Source organism: Alnus glutinosa, chromosome 1 (genome assembly GCF_958979055.1).
Source record: "Alnus glutinosa chromosome 1, dhAlnGlut1.1, whole genome shotgun sequence".
NCBI lineage: Eukaryota > Viridiplantae > Streptophyta > Magnoliopsida > Fagales > Betulaceae > Alnus > Alnus glutinosa.
In genome coordinates this window covers 23,897,235-23,905,732 of record NC_084886.1, presented here as the reverse complement: position 1 = coordinate 23,905,732, position 8,498 = coordinate 23,897,235, and the positions used below count along the sequence as shown (strand labels likewise).

The following is an 8,498-nucleotide window of genomic DNA, read 5'->3' as shown; positions in this document are numbered from 1 at the left end:
TGAAGTTTCAAAAACTATCAATATCTGCTCCTTTACAACTTTGTTCACCAGCTATTGAATCATCTGGGCCACATCGGCGAAACCCGGAGTGGCCTTCCTGCACTTTTTCGCAATGCGCCTTATAGTGACCAATGTTGGAGATTTGTTTCACGCCGTAAGGCTGAACGCGGATAGGATCTAGAAGTCCTCAAATATGATTAGACCAGACGGGAATGGTCGAACTAGAAGTCCTGTGCTATGTCATCAGTGGTGTTCGTCATTGCCTCACAAACAGACCAAGCAAGCGAGAGATAATCGTGAGTGTGTGAAAAATGAGAATCAGGTTGGGTGGGATCACGTGAGTGGACTCGGGCATCGGTGGGTCGTCGATGAACAATCCCTTCGTCTAGTCGGTGTCTTGCGGGTCGGAGCTGATAAGTGCTGAATGTTACATATTCAAGCCCCTTAATTTACATATGTTAAGCTCATAGTTTTGTTATAGTTTGATGTTTTGTGTTGTTTTTGTGTTTTCTTGTATTTTACAGGTTTTGGAAGAAAATCCATCAAATTCCAAGATTATAATGAAGTCGGCAAACTCACTTTTGGATAGATTCAACTCCAAATCAATTTTGAATTTAAGGAAAGAGAAGTTGGCAAAAATACGTTATTTTTGGAAAGAATCCAAAATGAGCACATCACAGTAATTTAATCATAACTTTCGGCTCAAATATCATATTGCAACAAAATTGATGGTGTTGGAAAGCTAAGAGAAAATTAAACAAATATGTCAAAAATAGGTTTTTCCTAATTCGGACGTTTATCATGCCAAAATCGCCCTGAAATAAAAGACCAAAAATTTGTACGAATTTTGGAATCCTTTTCCTACTTGGATAGAAATTTCAGAAAATGAAAAGACTTGTAATTATTCTATTTGGACTAGAATACCTACTTAGAATTATAATAGGAATTCTAGAGCTTCTCTAATCCCTATAAATAGGCCTCTAGCCTTTGAAGAAAAGACACACAAGCTTTGAGGAAGAATCAAAGGCAACATCAAGAAGGAGGTTCTTTCTAGTTTTTATTTTCTTTCTTCCTTTATTTATTTTCTGTATGTATAGAATTTTAGTTTATATTAGTTGTAATTAACACTTTAGTTAGGGCTCGATTGAAGCCCTAATCATATCTCTTTAAGTTTTTCAATTTGCTTTACTACAATTTATATATTGATGTTTAACTTGATTAATTCTAGTTTCTTGAATTCCTCGCATGTTTATGTTTGGCCATCATATGCATGTGTATGGATTTGTTATTTATGTCAATTTGGATGACCGAGTCCTGGGCATAATAGAGTAACGAAAGAACCCCGACACAGGTTCTTGGATTAATCAACATAAAGACAACTGGAATAGATACCATATTTCAATCTGAGTGTGTTTACCGATTTCCATAGATTTATGCTTTCTTGAAGAACAAATTAGTAGATACCATGCTAAATCCTTCGAGGAAGAAAAGAGTTAGAGTAGATACCATGCCTAACTTGTTGCTCGGGGAAATCAATAGCTTTAGGAGAAGATACCATTCCTTTGTGGTTGGTAAATATTAAGCATCATGTTATGATTGTAGTACTGTGCATATTGCGAATCTTATTTGAGTATGATTAGCGGTGGATATTGAAGCCCTACCTTTTCTTCATAGTATTTTTAATTCAATCTTTTATCCCGTCTTATTCAACATATCGCTTTTAGGAATTTCTCTTTAAATACAATTTATACCAATCCTCATGGGAATGATCTCTATTTGTCTACTATACTATTGTTTTGATCTTGTGCACTTGCGAGTAAAACATACAAGTATTTGCTTATTTATTTAAGTAGATATTTGCACAACAAGTTTTTGGCGCCGTTGCCGGGGATTGTGTTAAATTGTGTTTTTAAAGTTTTTCGTTTTACTTTAGTTATTTCTGTTTATGATAATCTAAAAAAAAAAAACTTTAATTTTTATTTTTTATTTTTGTGTTCCTTTTGTTATGCTTATGTTCATTAAAAAAAAAAAAAAAAAAAAAAAAAAAAAAAAAAAAAAAAAAAAAATTTCAAAGTTGAGGAAGACATGGCAGAAGTACGTGTAGAGAATCCACCCGAGCGGAAGCCGATGAAGAGTTCCTTCATACCACAAAATCCAAATCAGCCCTCTTGCATTGCTTTTCAACCAAATGTGCAAAGCAATTTTGATTTGTCTCCGTTGCTCAATATGGTTCCACACTATAGAGGCACACCTACAGAGGATCCATATCTACACATTCGGGACTTCTTTGATCTTTGCAAAACTCAAAACGTCCTTGGCTTAAATGCTGAAGGAATCAGGTTAATTCTCTTCCCTTTTTCCTTGAAAGATAATGCTAAGTTATGGTTAAATTCTTTGGCTGCAGGGTCTATTCACAATTGGGATGAGTTGGCCACAAAGTTCTTGAAAAAGTTCTTTCCAGCCCAACGGACTAGGCAATTGAGGAGGGAGATTCAAACCTTCCAACAAAAAGATGGAGACCTATTCTTTGAGGCATGGGAACACTTCAAGGAGCTACTTCTAAAATGCCCACATCACAATCTATCTCAAGACGATCAGGTACAAGCTTTCTATGAAGGTTTAAATGATTCTAACAAAAGTCTTGTAGATTCAGCTTGTGGAGGTGTACTAATGGAAAAGAATAGTGAGGAGGCAATAGAACTGTTTGAGACTTTAAGCGAAAACTCCCAACAATTCTTATCCCGAGGGAGGCAAGGACTCAAAAGAAAAGGCGTCTATGAAGTGAATGGCAATAATGGAGTTCAAACTCAGATGGCTACTTGAAGAGGAAACTGGATATGCTAGTGAAAGTCATGACTACTCATAACATCTCTCACATTCAACAGATTGCTCAAGTGGAGGTATGTGCCATATGTTCTCATTCTGACCACACCACTGAGATTTGCCCCATGTTTTCATTTACAGATCAAGAGAAAGCAAATTATGTGGGCCAGAATAATTACCCTCCAAAGAACAATCCATACTCCAACACCTACAATGCAGGGTGGCGAACCCACCCCAATTTTTCATGGAGTAACACTCAGAATGTGCAAAATCCCCAAGGGCAACAAAGAAATTTCCAACAGGGAAATAACTATCAAGCTCCACCACAAGCGGTCCAACCGAATCTAGAGCCAAAGAAGAATGACCTCGAAGATGCTCTACTCGAATTTTTGACTAAGCAACAACAGACCAATGCTCAAATCAGTCAAGCTATCCAAAGATTGGAAACACAAATGAGGCAGTTGGCCAAAGAATTAAGTAAGAGAAAAAAGGGCAAATTCCCAATGGAAGCTGACTGTGAACAAATCATCAACCACCTCAAAAGAGAAAGAGAAGAAGAGCTTCAAAGTCAGTTGGTGGGTAATCCTAGTGGATATTACATGGAGGATTGGAGTTCTTCCTATCATGAGCAAGCTATCACAACATTGAGTGAAGAAGTGGTCAAAAATCAGAAGGAAGATGGGACAGATGAGCAAATTAAGGTCACACATGATCTACATTGGGAAAAAGGCAAGAAAGTAAGCACTAAGGTTTCTTCAGCATCAACTCCTATTCCTGAATTACCAAGAGGCCATGAGAATAGTCTGTTACTGCTATTAGACGAGCAAACTGAGGTCATCAAAGTAGAAAAAATCTCTAAGTATTCTTCTCATAATATTCCAGTTCATGATTCCCTTCCGGATGAGAAACTATTTAAGAATTCTCAGAGTGATGTACCCCGATCTGTGAACATTAGGAACTACCTTTCTGTAGGTAGAATTCATTCTCTATGGTCCAAGAGAAGAAAAGATTGGTGCTTCAAGTTTAAACTCAAAAGCTACTACCAACAACGTTCGAGCAGTCCAGGAGCTCAAGCACATCTGCCTAGATTAGTGGTACTGAGGCCACTGCATGCACTGAAAATCCATATCCTTAAAGAATTATGGTTTTGTTTTTAATTATAGTTCATTTTATTTTGGTTAATTTTAGTTTTATTGTGGTTAATTTTAGTTTTTATTCTTTTTTATTTTTTAGTTTTCCTTTCCTTGGTTTTGTTTTTCTAGTATTGTTTTCCAGGAAGAGTGTATCTGCATTCAAGTTTGGGGGTATGCTACAAGCCATACCTAGTCCAACCAGTTTTCTCATCTCTCGGGTATGATCTTTCCATTCTATCTACACATTGAGGACAATGTGTAATTTAAGTTTGGGGGTATGGGACACACACTTTTTGTTTAAAAAAAATAAATTGAAATTGCATGTTCATGTTATTTTTAAGGCTTTGGTTGATCTAAAAATTGTGATTTGAATTTCATTGGTGAGCTTAGAATGTTGAACACATGATCATTTGAAATTGATTCTAAAGTCCTACTACTTACTTTTGGCATCTAAGGATTCATTTGTTTCAATCTAAACTATCACAAGCACATTAGCATATAATTTGTGAGGTATGATATATGAACCTGATTGTGTATTTTTCAATGTCTTGGGTGAAGCTGGGTGACTTGTTGGATGGATACCTTGGCAATATAGATAATAATAAAAAAAAAATAAAAAAATAAAAACCATTTTTGAAGCTTTCACTGAGTAACTGGACTTCTTGCCTCATTAAGCATTGAATGTTCACGTCAAAAAGTGAGAAACTCAGATTAGTTAAAGTCATGACTAGTTTAGTTTTGTAGCCTTTTTGACTCGAGTTAGTAAGCTCTTAGGGGTGTTTCCACACCTAGTGCCTTAAAGCCATCTGGTTTGGGAGCATTAGCCTAACACTTGTTACATGGGTCAATTAGAAAGCTTAAGAGAACTAAGCATTGCACAGTCTGACCAAAAAAGAAAAAGAAAAAAGAGAATAAAGCTCTTGCTATTATGCCTTGGTTATTCAATTTGATGGGGATCCCAGTGAATTTTGAGATATTGAATCATTGCACATTGGAATTAATTTGAAGCCTCATGATTATGTGTTAGTTCACCTTACACTGAATTGAACTTATGATGCCTGAGCTTGTAGTTTGTAAGTTGTTAGACTTTGGAATTCTATTTTATATTAAAGATGGAGTTTATCTTTCTAAGCTTACTAATGAATGAGAATCATAATTTTGGTGACACTTAACTCTTTGGAATAAACATGAATTTTGGCATAATGTTTGTGGGTATCATTCATGGCAAACCCTCACGAGACTTCACTCGTCCACTAGGGAGTCCTAGGGGTTTAAAAGGCTTATTGCATACGCTAAATGCAATCGTGTTTCCCACGACAAAGGAGGTAGAGTAGTTATTGTTTTAGTTTTCCTTTTATTTTCAATTCTGCATAGTTAAGGGACCAGCAATATGTAAGTTTGGGGGTGTGATAAGTGATGAATGTTACACATTCAAGCCCCTTAATTTACATATGTTAGTCTCATAGTTTTGTTATAGTTTGATGTTTTGTGTTGTTTTTGTGTTTTCTTGTATTTTACAGGTTTTGGAAGAAAATCCATCAAATTCCAAGATTATAATGAAGTTGGCAAACTCACTTTTGGATAGATTCAACTCCAAATCAATTTTGAATTTAAAGAAAGAGAAGTTGGCAAAAATTCGTTATTTTTTGAAAGAATCCAAAATGAGCATGTCACAGTAATTTAATTATAACTTTCGGCTCAAATATCAGATTGTAACAAAATTGGTGGCGTTGGAAAGCTAAGAGAAAATTAAACAAATATGTCAGAAATAGGTTTTTCCTAATTCGGACGTTTATCATGCCAAAATCGCCCTGAAATAAAAGACTGCAAATTTGTACGAATTTTGGAATCCTTTTCCTACTTGAATAGAAATTTCAGAAAAGGAAAAGACTTGTAATTATTCTATTTGGACTAGAATACCTACTTAGAATTGTAATAGAAATTCTAGAGCTTCTCTAATCCCTATAAATAGGCCTCTAGCCTTTGAAGAAAAGACATACAAGCTTTGACGAAGAATCAAAGGCAACATCAAGAAGGAGGTTCTTTCTAGTTTTTATTTTCTTTCTTCCTTTATTTATTTTCTGTATGTATATAATTTTAGTTTATATTAGTTGTAATTAACACTTTAGTTAGGGCTCGATTGAAGCCCTAATCATGTCTCTTTAAGTTTTTCAATTTGCTTTGTTACAATTTATATATTGACGTTTAACTTGATTAATTCTAGTTTCTTGAATTCCTCGCATGTTTATGTTTGGCCATCATATGCATGTGGTATGGATTTGTTATTTATGTCAATTTGGATGACCGAGTCCTGGGCATAATAGAGTAACGAAAGAACCCCGACACAGGTTCTTGGATTAATCAACATAAAGACAACTGGAATAGATATCATATTCCAATCTGAGTGTGTTTACCGATTTCCATAGATTTATGCTTTCTTGAAGAACAACTTAATAGATACCATGCTAAATCCTTCTAGGAAGAAAAGAGTTAGAGTAGATACCATGCCTAACTCGTTGCTCAGGGAAATCAATAGCTTTAGGAGAAGATACCATTCCCTTGTGGCTGGTAAACATTAAGCATCATGTTATGATTGTAGTACTGTGCATATTGCGAATCTTATTTGAGTATGATTAGTGGTGGATATTGAAGCCCTACCTTTTCTTCATAGTATTTTTAATTCAATCTTTTATCCCGTCTTATTCAACATATCGCTTTTAGGAATTTCTCTTTAAATACAATTTATACCAATCCTCGTGGGAATGATCTCGTATTTGCCTGCTATAGTATTGTTTTGATCTTGTGCACTTGCGAGTAAAACATACAAGTATTTGCTTATTTATTTAAGTAGATATTTGCACAACAGGAGCCGATGGTGGAGGAGGTGAAAACGTGGACTTATCTTCTTTGTTTCCTATTTTTTATTTTTTATTTTTTTTTCAGAATCCTCTAACAAATGAGGCTGAGGGCAAAAGTTGAAGAAAAATCATTAAAATGGCATGTGACTCGCACATGACCCGTTGACCGTTGGACTTAACACCTCTGACTGAAGGAATGGGGGAAAATGAGTAACTTTGGTAGTTGAATGCTTTATTTTGGTCGAGTTGGTAGTTCATGGGAAATTTCTGCAAAAGTTGGTAGTTCATGGGGGGAAAAAGTAATTACCCCTTGATATTTTTATTATGATTGTTAAAATTTGATATTTCTTATTTTTTTTAAAAAAAATAATAAAATAAAACAAAAGTTGATATTTCTTCACAAGCCGGGCGAGCCGAGTACCGGATAAGACACTCGACTCGTAAAAAAACCAAGCTCAAGCTCGAGCCTAGACATGATTTTACTCTTGACAAGCCGAACCAAGCTCCATATTTAATACCCGTCATGAGCTCGAGCTCATAAACTTTCTTAATGAGCCGAGCTTGGACAACTACTACTCGCCTGAGCTCGACTCGTATACATGCTTAGAAGCAGGCCGATATAGAGAGACTTGAGAATAGGATAGCGGCCGATATGGTCAGACTTCAGAACTTGATGCTATCAAAAAACAAGGAACAATATGATAAGCTTCGGTTTGAGTTGAGTCTGTGTGAAAGCAATAGAAAGATGTTTCGGGGCTGCCTTAGTCGTGATCGTTTTAGGCCTTGTACTTTATCTCGGTGGTTTTAGTGGTTCTAGAGTTAGTTACTTGATGCTAAAATGATGTTAATGGAAACAAAATGGTTAAACTTAAAAATGTACTGCAACATGTATTGGTTTATCTTTATAAAAAATTATGCTTACCCTCGATTTATTATGTAATTAATAATATTTTATTTGTGAATTAGTAATTACATTAATGTTTAATATTTGTCTGTGCTTCTCAACTATGAGCTGTTGTAGGACTTGATCTCAAGTACAAAGAGCTTATCCGGCTACTCATCAACACATTGACAAGCTTGTCTGCGTCAAATACTTTTCCTTGTTGATTGACAGGGGGAAGAGTAATCAAGCTTCTATTGTAGAGTTGAATACAATTAACGGAGCCTAATGAATTTCTCATAATTATTTCCAAATAACACTGAACAGTTAACGAATGTGATACACAAGCATACACCAGTTTAAGTTTGCGATTTGAAAACATACCACTAAAAATTACCAACTTTGAAAGTGTCAATAGCCATCCTTTCCATTAAACTAGTCCCTTACAAATATAAAAAGTAGTAGTTGATAGAACAATATAAGCAAAAAGTTTTGTGAGGTTTATTCGCCATTAATCGCGCGCCACATGTCATAACACATTGAATTCTGGTACGTCCCCATGAACCTTGCGCTTGCCTGTGATTGATCAGGTCATTGTCCAGGTGATACATAGGATACTCCTGGCATAATAGCCTGTTGTGATACATCGATCCAACATTCACCGTACATCTCTTGTAGAGCAGTTCTAAATAATGGATAAATGTCTGCACAATCCTTGCGGATAAAGTTATGGATTGTGCAACATGCAATCACAATTAAACGTTGTGCCGGGATATCGTATGGTGGCATGTTTTCTAAAATCGG

General features: G+C 35.5%; 1 non-coding gene across 1 annotated transcript; it reads right to left on the bottom strand.

Annotated features, from left to right (window-relative positions):
- Positions 1–2,475: 2,475 nt before the first annotated feature.
- Positions 2,476–2,582, bottom strand: LOC133858979 (small nucleolar RNA R71). Its single transcript, XR_009898649.1, has one exon. It is a non-coding gene; the product is annotated as a small nucleolar RNA R71 (small nucleolar RNA).
- Between the last annotated feature and the right edge of the window lie 5,916 nt (positions 2,583–8,498).